This window comes from Pimephales promelas, chromosome 21 (assembly GCF_988280905.1).
Source record: "Pimephales promelas chromosome 21, fPimPro1.hap1.1, whole genome shotgun sequence".
In the NCBI taxonomy this organism is placed as follows: domain Eukaryota; kingdom Metazoa; phylum Chordata; class Actinopteri; order Cypriniformes; family Leuciscidae; genus Pimephales; species Pimephales promelas.
The window spans coordinates 18,598,344-18,611,172 of record NC_142789.1 but is presented as its reverse complement, the minus strand read 5'-3'; the positions used below and the strand labels follow the sequence as shown (position 1 = coordinate 18,611,172).

The window sequence follows — 12,829 nt, the reverse complement described above, 5'->3', positions numbered from 1 at the left end:
TGTCATACATACGCCATTTCAAGAGATCAGTCTGGAATTTTGAGTAAATGTTGTGTTTAAGTTCAATTTCAACAACTACACAGGGTACTCGCTTGACATTCTTTTTTTATTAGACTGCAAAGGCTATTCAATTTATTTTCCTCATCTTACACAAGAAGTACATTTTGTTCTTAGCACAGTGCCAAAGAATGGACACATACACACACACACACACACACACATACTGGTACGGGTGGTTTATAAGGACTTTTTCCCCAAAAAAGTCCCATCATGGTTTATGGGGACCCACCTTTCCCTTTGTCATAGAGATTAATAAGAAATATTAAACTGCTCCTTATGGCATGGGGTAAAATTCTGACTACTCAGAATTTCATTCTAATGAACCAGTCTGGAAATATGAAGACCTGACAAACTACAGCACTATGAGGACAGGGCAGGAGTGGGCGTTTCTTGGTTTAATTATGATTTATGAGGACCACCCTGGTTTATCTGGACATCACTCACATACACACACACACACCCATCTGACCCTTAATTATGAGGACAACCCCGGTTTATCTGGACATCACTCACATACACAAACACACACAGCTAACCCTTAATTATGGGGACTAACCTGGTTTATCTGGACATTATCTACTAGTACACACATTATTATACATGAGCATCATAGTTTAACTTTATCCATGGCAGTGCCACATCACTTAAGTCTGTTTCAATACCAGCATATAAAATAAATAAATAAATAAATAAAATAATAATTATTAGCAATTGTTCAACCTGGCTTAAAGTTTAAGAGAGATTTCAGAAAACTAACCTGAGTTTGTAATGTGAGATTAAGCAGGTATGAAGTGAGTGAAGAGCAAAGAGAGAAGAGGGAAAGTGAAATAAATATGGATATATTTTAACATTAAAAATTAAGAAATAAAAAAACAAAAACAAATGGAAAGTTTACTACTTAACCATCACTGACAAATGACAAAGTTTTGTCTAAAGATAGTTTTGAATAAAGCTAAATATTTCCAGTTGATTGGGTTTGGGTTTTGTTAATGTGAAAAGAGAAGATTGTTTAAGACTTAGTTTTATATCTAAATGAACATTGCTGACCATTTGGTTTTAACTGGACATTAGTAACCATATGAATCATGCATACACACACACACAACCCTGACTAACCCTTGATTATGAGGACATTTTGGGTTTAACAGGACCTCACTCTCACACACTCAAACACACACAACCACCTGACTAACCCTTGATTATGAGGACATTTTGGGTTTAACAGGACCTCACTCTCACACACTCAAACACACACAACCACCTGACTAACCCTTGATTATGAGGACATTTTGGGTTTAACTGGACCTCGATCACACACACACACACAACCACCTGACTAACCCTTGATTATGAGGACATTTTGGGTTTAACTGGACCTCACTCACACACACACAACCACCTGACTAACCCTTGATTATGAGGACATTTTGGGTTTAACTGGACCTCGATCACACACACACACAACCACCTGACTAACCCTTGATTATGAGGACATTTTGGGTTTAACAGGACCTCACTCACACACACACAACCACCTGACTAACCCTTGATTATGAGGACATTTTGGGTTTAACAGGACCTCGATCACACACACACACACAACCACCTGACTAACCCTTGATTATGAGGACATTTTGGGTTTAACTGGACCTCGATCACACACACACACACACACAACCACCTGACTAACCCTTGATTATGAGGACATTTTGGGTTTAACTGGACCTCGATCACACACACACACACACAACCACCTGACTAACCCTTGATTATGAGGACATTTTGGGTTTAACAGGACCTCACTCTCACACACACACACACAACCACCTGACTAACCCTTGATTATGAGGACATTTTGGGTTTAACAGGACCTCACTCTCTCACACACACACACAACCACCTGACTAACCCTTGATTATGAGGACAAACTGGGTTTAAATGGACATCACTATTAAGTCCACACATAGCAGGAGTACCTGTATTAGAGTAAAACCAAATCAACTATTCTACATTAAAGAATGAATTCACGAATGATTGTGCATCGTTTTGCTGCCACTAAACCTGTAAAAGTAATACGCACACGAAATGAAGTGCTACCATGTGCTGTAGCTATATCAGCCAACATATACAAATGTGGTGCAAAATGAGCCTGGTTGGAGAAAAGTCAGTGATCAAAGATCAGCAGGTTTTACACTTCACTGAAGACTAGTTGAAGGGCTATTAGATGAAGAAATGCAACTAGAAAGCCAATAAAACTAACAAAATTAAACTGAAAGGGCATTTTTTTTTATTTGCAAATGGTAAAAAAGAAGGCTCAACAACTGAGATCTAATAAGCACATAATGCCTTCCAGTAAATGCATGTATTTGTACATTTCTTTCAAAACAGTGTTTAATAAAAGTATATAAAAGGATGTCTTGAACACTCTTCTGGCCCAACAACACTTTAGAGAACTTTACAGAACAAAACGCACAGACATTAAAGGTGGTATCAGCGATACCACCTTTAATGGAAGGCAATACTGATCTCTCGAAGAACTCTAAGAAGATTTCTTTTTCAACATCAAACCTCGGTTCCTCACGAAATGCCTTATATTTTGGGCCATTCTTTCTCTCAGGACAGGGTCCTCTGCAGTCTTGCACAGCTCTTTGTTGCTAGGTGTCCCTTTGAAATATGGAAATGTTTCACGAAAGCATTAACTTCATTTGGGCTCCATGGCCTTTTTGCTATTCTCCTTGATTTGGTCTCTGTAAAACAAACAAACAAACAAACATATACATACACATATGTATACCTATATGTATGTACATGGAATAACTTTAATATTCCCAAATGTTTAAATACCTCTGGAGTTCTCAGTTTCATCCTGATTCATTTGTCTTTTTCCTGAGGGGTAAAAAGCAACAATTAAAATGTATTCCAGCCCAACAATCCAAACAGTTTCGGACCATGTGAAACATCAGCAGATAAGCACACAGGGAAACTAGTCTCTGGTCCTGTGCAACACAAAAAGGACCACATTTACACTGTTAGCGGTGTACGAAGATCAGACCCCAGTTCCCTTTCCCTACTACTGTTACAGAGTAGGCTTCCACTACACCTCCTCTTCACCACTGTAGGACACTTTCACCAGAATATTACCCATCATGAACTCAACATCCCATCATGCCGCTTACCTGAGACCGATTACAAACACCTGCAGCTCATGCACCCATATAAACCCCGTTCACTCAAGTTCATTGAGAGGTATTGCATTGCCCGGCATACAATTTCTGAGCGTTTTTTCTGTGTTTGCTAAACTGTTACTGACCTTGGATTGTTTCTACCGACTTCTGATTGTTCTGCTGCATGCCTCGACTCGGACTGTTATATCGACCTCTGATTCTTCTGCTGCCTGCCTCGACTCTGACTGTTATATCGACCTCTGATTCTTCTGCTGCCTGCCTCGACTCGGACTGTTATATCGACCTCTGATTGTTCTGCTGCCTGCCTCGACCCGGACTGTTGTATCGACCTCTGATTCTTCTGCTGCCTGCCTCGTCTCTGACTGTTATTTCGACCTCTGATTGTTCTGCTGCCTGCCTCGACTCGGACTGTTATATCGACCTCTGATTGTTCTGCTGCCTGCCTCGACTCAGACTGTTATATCGACCTCTGATTCTTCTGCTGCCTGCCTCGACTCGGACTGTTATATCGACCTCTGATTCTTCTGCTGCCTGCCTCGACTCGGACTGTTATATCGACCTCTGATTGTTCTGCTGCCTGCCTCGACTCGGACTGTTATTTCGACCTCTGATTGTTCTGCTGCCTGCCTCGACTCGGACTGTTGTATCGACCTCTGATTGTTCTGCTGCCTGCCTCGACTCGGACTGTTATATCGACCTCTGATTGTTCTGCTGCCTGCCTCGACTCGGACTGTTATATCGACCTCTGATTCTTCTGCTGCCTGCCTCGACTCGGACTGTTATTTCGACCTCTGATTGTTCTGCTGCCTGCCTCGACTCGGACTGTTGTATCGACCTCTGATTGTTCTGCTGCCTGCCTCGACTCGGACTGTTATATCTACCTCTGATTCTTCTGCTGCCTGCCTCGACTCGGACTGTTATATCGACCTCTGATTGTTCTGCTGCCTGCCTCGACTCGGACTGTTATTTCGACCTCTGATTCTTCTGCTGCCTGCCTCGACTCGGACTGTTATATCGACCTCTGATTGTTCTGCTGCCTGCCTCGACTCGGACTGTTATATCGACCTCTGATTGTTCTACTGCCTGCCTCGACTCGGACTGTTATTTCGACCTCTGATTGTTCTGCTGCCTGCCTCGACTCGGACTGTTATATCGACCTCTGATTCTTCTGCTGCCTGCCTCGACTCGGACTGTTATATCGACCTCTGATTCTTCTGCTGCCTGCCTCGACTCGGACTGTTATATCGACCTCTGATTCTTCTGCTGCCTGCCTCGACTCGGACTGTTATATCGACCTCTGATTGTTCTGCTGCCTGCCTCGACTCGGACTGTTATTTCGACCTCTGATTCTTCTGCTGCCTGCCTCGACTCTGACTGTTATATCGACCTCTGATTGTTCTGCTGCCTGCCTCGACTCGGACTGTTATATCGACCTCTGATTGTTCTGCTGCCTGCCTCGACTCGGACTGTTATTTCGACCTCTGATTCTTCTGCTGCCTGCCTCGACTCGGACTGTTATATCGACCTCTGATTGTTCTGCTGCCTGCCTCGACTCGGACTGTTATTTCGACCTCTGATTGTTCTGCTGCCTGCCTCGACTCGGACTGTTGTATCGACCTCTGATTGTTCTGCTGCCTGCCTCGACTCGGACTGTTATATCGACCTCTGATTGTTCTGCTGCCTGCCTCGACTCGGACTGTTATATCGACCTCTGATTCTTCTGCTGCCTGCCTCGACTCGGACTGTTATTTCGACCTCTGATTGTTCTGCTGCCTGCCTCGACTCGGACTGTTGTATCGACCTCTGATTGTTCTGCTGCCTGCCTCGACTCGGACTGTTATATCTACCTCTGATTCTTCTGCTGCCTGCCTCGACTCGGACTGTTATATCGACCTCTGATTGTTCTGCTGCCTGCCTCGACTCGGACTGTTATTTCGACCTCTGATTCTTCTGCTGCCTGCCTCGACTCGGACTGTTATATCGACCTCTGATTGTTCTGCTGCCTGCCTCGACTCGGACTGTTATATCGACCTCTGATTGTTCTACTGCCTGCCTCGACTCGGACTGTTATTTCGACCTCTGATTGTTCTGCTGCCTGCCTCGACTCGGACTGTTATATCGACCTCTGATTCTTCTGCTGCCTGCCTCGACTCGGACTGTTATATCGACCTCTGATTCTTCTGCTGCCTGCCTCGACTCGGACTGTTATATCGACCTCTGATTCTTCTGCTGCCTGCCTCGACTCGGACTGTTATATCGACCTCTGATTGTTCTGCTGCCTGCCTCGACTCGGACTGTTATTTCGACCTCTGATTCTTCTGCTGCCTGCCTCGACTCTGACTGTTATATCGACCTCTGATTGTTCTGCTGCCTGCCTCGACTCGGACTGTTATATCGACCTCTGATTGTTCTGCTGCCTGCCTCGACTCGGACTGTTATTTCGACCTCTGATTCTTCTGCTGCCTGCCTCGACTCGGACTGTTATATCGACCTCTGATTGTTCTGCTGCCTGCCTCGACTCGGACTGTTATATCGACCTCTGATTGTTCTGCTGCCTGCCTCGACTCGGACTGTTATTTCGACCTCTGATTGTTCTGCTGCCTGCCTCGACTCGGACTGTTATATCGACCTCTGATTCTTCTGCTGCCTGCCTCGACTCGGACTGTTATATCGACCTCTGATTCTTCTGCTGCCTGCCTCGACTCGGACTGTTATATCGACCTCTGATTCTTCTGCTGCCTGCCTCGACTCGGACTGTTATATCGACCTCTGATTGTTCTGCTGCCTGCCTCGACTCGGACTGTTATTTCGACCTCTGATTCTTCTGCTGCCTGCCTCGACTCTGACTGTTATATCGACCTCTGATTGTTCTGCTGCCTGCCTCGACCCGGACTGTTATATCGACCTCTGATTCTTCTGCTGCCTGCCTCGACTCGGACTGTTATTTCGACCTCTGATTCTTCTGCTGCCTGCCTCGACTCGGACTGTTGTATCGGCCTCTGATTCTTCTGCTGCCTGCCTCGACTCAGACTGTTATATCGACCTCTGATTGTTCTGCTGCCTGCCTCGACTCGGACTGTTATATCGACCTCTGATTGTTCTGCTGCCTGCCTCGACTCGGACTGTTATATCGACCTCTGATTCTTCTGCTGCCTGCCTCGACCCGGACTGTTGTATCGACCTCTGATTCTTCTGCTGCCTGCCTCGTCTCTGACTGTTGTATCGACCTCTGATTCTTCTGCTGCCTGCCTCGTCTCTGACTGTTATTTCGACCTCTGATTGTTCTGCTGCCTGCCTCGACTCGGACTGTTATATCGACCTCTGATTGTTCTGCTGCCTGCCTCGACTCGGACTGTTGTATCGACCTCTGATTCTTCTGCTGCCTGCCTCGACTCTGACTGTTATTTCGACCTCTGATTGTTCTGCTGCCTGCCTCGACTCGGACTGTTATATCGACTTCTGATTGTTCTGCTGCCTGCCTCGACTCGGACTGTTATATCGACCTCTGATTCTTCTGCTGCCTGCCTCGACTCTGACTGTTATTTCGACCTCTGATTGTTCTGCTGCCTGCCTCGACTCGGACTGTTATATCGACCTCTGATTGTTCTGCTGCCTGCCTCGACTCGGACTGTTATATCGACCTCTGATTGTTCTGCTGCCTGCCTCGACTCTGACTGTTATATCGACCTCTGATTGTTCTGCTGCCTGCCTCGACTCGGACTGTTGTATCGACCTCTGATTCTTCTGCTGCCTGCCTCGACTCTGACTGTTATTTCGACCTCTGATTGTTCTGCTGCCTGCCTCGACTCTGACTGTTATATCGACCTCTGATTGTTCTGCTGCCTGCCTCGACTCTGACTGTTGTATCGACCTCTGATTCTTCTGCTGCCTGCCTCGACTCGGACTGTTATATCGACCTCTGATTCTTCTGCTGCCTGCCTCGACTCGGACTGTTATATCGACCTCTGATTGTTCTGCTGCCTGCCTCGACTCGGACTGTTATATCGACCTCTGATTCTTCTGCTGCCTGCCTCGACTCGGACTGTTATATCGACCTCTGATTCTTCTGCTGCCTGCCTCGACTCGGACTGTTATATCGACCTCTGATTGTTCTGCTGCCTGCCTCGACTCTGACTGTTGTATCGACCTCTGATTCTTCTGCTGCCTGCCTCGACTCGGACTGTTATATCGACCTCTGATTCTTCTGCTGCCTGCCTCGACTCTGACTGTTATTTCGACCTCTGATTGTTCTGCTGCCTGCCTCGACTCGGACTGTTATATCGACCTCTGATTGTTCTGCTGCCTGCCTCGACTCGGACTGTTATATCGACCTCTGATTCTTCTGCTGCCTGCCTCGACTCGGACTGTTATATCGACCTCTGATTGTTCTGCTGCCTGCCTCGACTCGGACTGTTGTATCGACCTCTGATTCTTCTGCTGCCTGCCTCGACTAGGACTGTTATATCGACCTCTGATTGTTCTGCTGCCTGCCTCGACTCGGACTGTTATATCGACCTCTGATTCTTCTGCTGCCTGCCTCGACTCGGACTGTTACATCGACCTCTGATTGTTCTGCTGCCTGCCTCGACTCTGACTGTTATATCGACCTCTGATTCTTCTGCTGCCTGCCTCGACTCGGACTGTTATATCGACCTCTGATTGTTCTGCTGCCTGCCTCGACTCTGACTGTTATATCGACCTCTGATTCTTCTGCTGCCTGCCTCAACTCGGACTGTTATATCGACCTCTGATTCTTCTGCCTGCCTCGACTCGGACTGTTATTTCGACCTCTGATTGTTCTGCTGCCTGCCTCGACTCGGACTGTTATATCGACCTCTGATTGTTCTGCTGCCTGCCTCGACTCGGACTGTTATATCGACCTCTGATTCTTCTGCTGCCTGCCTCGACTCGGACTGTTATATCGACCTCTGATTCTTCTGCCTGCCTCGACTCTGACTGTTATATCGACCTCTGATTGTTCTGCCTGCCTCGACTCGGACTGTTATATCGACCTCTGATTGTTCTGCCTGCCTCGACTCGGACTGTTATATCGACCTCTGATTCTTCTGCCTGCCTCGACTCGGACTGTTATATCGACCTCTGATTGTTCTGCCTGCCTCGACTCGGACTGTTATATCGACCTCTGATTCTTCTGCTGCCTGCCTCGACTCGGACTGTTATATCGACCTCTGATTCTTCTGCCTGCCTCGACTCGGACTGTTATATCGACCTCTGATTGTTCTGCTGCCTGCCTCGACTCGGACTGTTATATCGACCTCTGATTGTTCTGCCTGCCTCGAATCGGACTGTTATATCGACCTCTGATTCTTCTGCCTGCCTCGACTCGGACTGTTATATCGACCTCTGATTTTTCTGCTGCCTGCCTGCAAGGATGTTTGCTAATTGGTCACTGCAACTAATTCTAGAATCAATCAAAGTCTTAATATCTAGTGGCCCTTTCATGGCTCCGTCGTGCACAAAGCAGACATATAAAACATGTGAGGAGGAGAAGGCTGATATGCAGATCTTGTCTATAAAGTCAGATAACATTATAAACATCAACATACCATTTCCTTTCCAGTGCATATTGGTTCTACAGCTTATCCACAATAAAGCAGCAGCTGACACATACCCAAAGCAACATCTTTTCCTCAAACCCTAACCCTGACATGACGGTCCTCGTAGTGGAGAACTGTCCTTACATTTCAGGTCAGTGTCATGCCCATCCCCCAACACACGAGTTATGAAAATGTATGAACTGAGCAAGGTACATTCTACTCGAACTTGAGACGTCACAACAGCGTCTTTAAGACGACAGTCCACGTCAACCAGTATAGTATGATGCCCAACCATCCTACACTTAACATTGCCTGTGTCAAAGAGAAGAAAACAATGAAGGAACATCCATTCACTTACTTTCTGTTTCACTGTTGAGGAAGGATTCACACTGCATTCAGTCACAGCCACTGATGTCTCGTCACACAATTCCTGTAATTATGAGAAAGACAGGTACAACACTGAGGCAAGGATGTTTGCTAATTGGTCACCGCAACTAATTCTAGAATCAACCAAAGTCTTAATATCTAGTGGCCCTTTCATGGCTCCGTCGTGCACAAAGCATGCATATAAAACGTGAGGAGGAGAAGGCTGACACACAGATCTTGTCTATAAAGTCAGATAACATTATAAACATCAACATACCATTTCCTTTCCAGTGCATATTGGTTCTACAGCTTATCCACAATAAAGCAGCAGCTGACACATACCCAAAGCAACAGCTTTTCCTCAAACCCTAACCCTGACATGACGGTCCTCGTAGTGGAGAACTGTCCTTACATTTCAGGTCAGTGTCATGCCCATCCCCCAACACACGAGTTATGAAAATGTATGAACCGAGCAAGGTACATTTTACTCGAATTTGAGACGTCACAACAGCGTCTTTAAGACGACAGTCCACGTCAACCAGTCGAGTATGATGCCCAACCATCCTACACTTAAAGGGTTAGTTCACCCAAAAATGAAATTTCAGTCTGTATTTACTCACCCTCATGTTGTTCCAAACCTCTATGTGTTTATTTGTTCTGCTGAACAAAAAGGAAGATATTTGGAAGAATGTTTTAATCAAACAGATCTCATTCCCCATTGACTACCATAGTAGGAAAAAATACATATACAAATATCTTCCTTTGTGTTCAGCAGAACAAATAAACACATATAGGTTTGGAACAGCATGAGGGTGAGTAAATACTGACAGAATTTTCATTTTTGGGTGAACTAACCCTCTAACATTGCCTGTGTCAAAGAGAAGAAAACAATGAAGGAACATCCGTTCACTTACTTTCTGTTTCACTGATGAGGAAGGATTCACACTGCATTCAGTCACAGCCACTGATGTCTCGTCACACAATTCCTGTAATATGAGAAAGACAGGTACAACACTGAGGCAAGGATGTTTGCTAATTGGTCAATGCAACTAATTCTAGAATCAACCAAAGTCTTAATATCTAGTTGCCCTTTCATGGCTCCGTCGTGCACAAAGCAGACATATAAAACGTGAGGAGGAGAAGGCTGACACACAGATCTTGTCTATAAAGTCAGATAACATTATAAACATCAACATACCATTTCCTTTCCAGTGCATATTGGGTCTACAGCTTATCCACAATAAAGCAGCAGCTGACACATACCCAAAGCAACAGCTTTTCCTCAAACCCTAACCCTGACATGACGGTCCTCGTAGTGGAGAACTGTCCTTACATTTCAGGTCAGTGTCATGCCCATCCCCCAACACACGAGTTATGAAAATGTATGAACTGAGCAAGGTACATTTTACTCGAATTTGAGACGTCACAACAGCGTCTTTAAGACGACAGTCCACGTCAACCAGTCGAGTATGATGCCCAACCATCCTACACTTAACATTGCCTGTGTCAAAGAGAAGAAAACAATGAAGGAACATCCGTTCACTTACTTTCTGTTTCACTGTTGAGGAAGGATTCACACTGCATTCAGTCACAGCCACTGATGTCTCGTCACACAATTCCTGTAATATGAGAAAGACAGGTACAACACTGAGGCAAGGATGTCTGCCAATTGGTCACTGCAACTAATTCTAGAATCAACCAAAGTCTTAGGCTGAATCCCAATTATCCGTCTTACCCTTTCCCCTTCCCCCTACCCCTCAGCCCTTCCCCTCACCCCTCACCCCTTCCACCTTCCCCTCACCCCTACCCCTATCCCCCACCTCTTACCCTTCCCCCTACCCCTCACTCCTACACCCCACCCCTATCCCCCACCCCTTACCCCTTCCCCCTACCCCTCACTCCTACACAGTCACAGCCACTGATGTCTCGTCACACAATTCCTGTAATTATGAGAAAGACAGGTACAACACTGAGGCAAGGATGTTTGCTAATTGGTCACCGCAACTAATTCTAGAATCAACCAAAGTCTTAATATCTAGTTGCCCTTTCATGGCTCCGTCGTGCACAAAGCAGACATATAAAACATGTGAGGAGGAGAAGGCTGACATGCAGATCTTGTCTATAAAGTCAAATAAATCCAATACACATTACATTATAAACATCAACATACCATTTCCTTTCCAGTGCATATTGGTTCTACAGCTTATCCACAATAAAGCAGCAGCTGACACATACCCAAAGCAACAGCTTTTCCTCAAACCCTAACCCTGACATGACGGTCCTCGTAGTGGAGAACTGTCCTTACATTTCAGGTCAGTGTCATGCCCATCCCCCAACACACGAGTTATGAAAATGTATGAACTGAGCAAGGTACATTTTACTCGAATTTGAGACGTCACAACAGCGTCTTTAAGACGACAGTCCACGTCAACCAGTCGAGTATGATGCCCAACCATCCTACACTTAACATTGCCTGTGTCAAAGAGAAGAAAACAATGAAGGAACATCCGTTCACTTACTTTCTGTTTCACTGTTGAGGAAGGATTCACACTGCATTCAGTCACAGCCACTGATGTCTCGTCACACAATTCCTGTAATATGAGAAAGACAGGTACAACACTGAGGCAAGGATGTCTGCCAATTGGTCACTGCAACTAATTCTAGAATCAACCAAAGTCTTAGGCTGAATCCCAATTATCCGTCTTACCCTTTCGCCTTCCCCCTACCCCTCAGCCCTTCCCCTCACCCCTCACCCCTTCCACCTTCCCCTCACCCCTACCCCTATCCCCCACCCCTTACCCTTCCCCCTACCCCTCACTCCTACACCCCACCCCTATCCCCCACCCCTTACCCCTTCCCCCTACCCCTCACTCCTACACAGTCACAGCCACTGATGTCTCGTCACACAATTCCTGTAATTATGAGAAAGACAGGTACAACACTGAGGCAAGGATGTTTGCTAATTGGTCACCGCAACTAATTCTAGAATCAACCAAAGTCTTAATATCTAGTTGCCCTTTCATGGCTCCGTCGTGCACAAAGCAGACATATAAAACATGTGAGGAGGAGAAGGCTGACATGCAGATCTTGTCTATAAAGTCAAATAAATCCAATACACATTACATTATAAACATCAACATACCATTTCCTTTCCAGTGCATATTGGTTCTACAGCTTATCCACAATAAAGCAGCAGCTGACACATACCCAAAGCAACATCTTTTCCTCAAACCCTAACCCTGACATGACGGTCCTCGTAGTGGAGAACTGTCCTTACATTTCAGGTCAGTGTCATGCCCATCCCCCAACACACGAGTTATGAAAATGTATGAACCGAGCAAGGTACATTTTACTCGAATTTGAGACGTCACAACAGCGTCTTTAAGACGACAGTCCCCGTCAACCAGTCGAGTATGATGCCCAACCATCCTACACTTAAAGGGTTAGTTCACCCAAAAATGAAATTTCAGTCAGTATTTACTCACCCTCATGTTGTTCCAAACCTCTATGTGTTTATTTGTTCTGCTGAACAAAAAGGAAGATATTTGGAAGAATGTTTTAATCAAACAGATCTCATTCCCCATTGACTACCATAGTAGGAAAAAATACATATACAAATATCTTCCTTTGTGTTCAGCAGAACAAATAAACACATATAGG

The 12,829-nt window shown here is 45.6% G+C and overlaps 1 protein-coding gene and 1 long non-coding RNA gene across 10 annotated transcripts in view; both read right to left on the bottom strand.

Annotated features, from left to right (window-relative positions):
• The window catches only part of ppfia4 (PTPRF interacting protein alpha 4), a 129,842-nt gene that overhangs the window by 15,057 nt on the left and 101,956 nt on the right, over positions 1 to 12,829 (bottom strand). The window lies entirely within an intron of this gene.
• On the bottom strand, positions 182 to 10,155 carry LOC148970448 (uncharacterized). Its single transcript, XR_016148684.1, has 4 exons — positions 10,084 to 10,155; positions 9,162 to 9,233; positions 2,905 to 2,946; positions 182 to 2,807 (listed from the first exon to the last, which is right to left on the bottom strand). It is a non-coding gene; the product is annotated as an uncharacterized LOC148970448 (long non-coding RNA).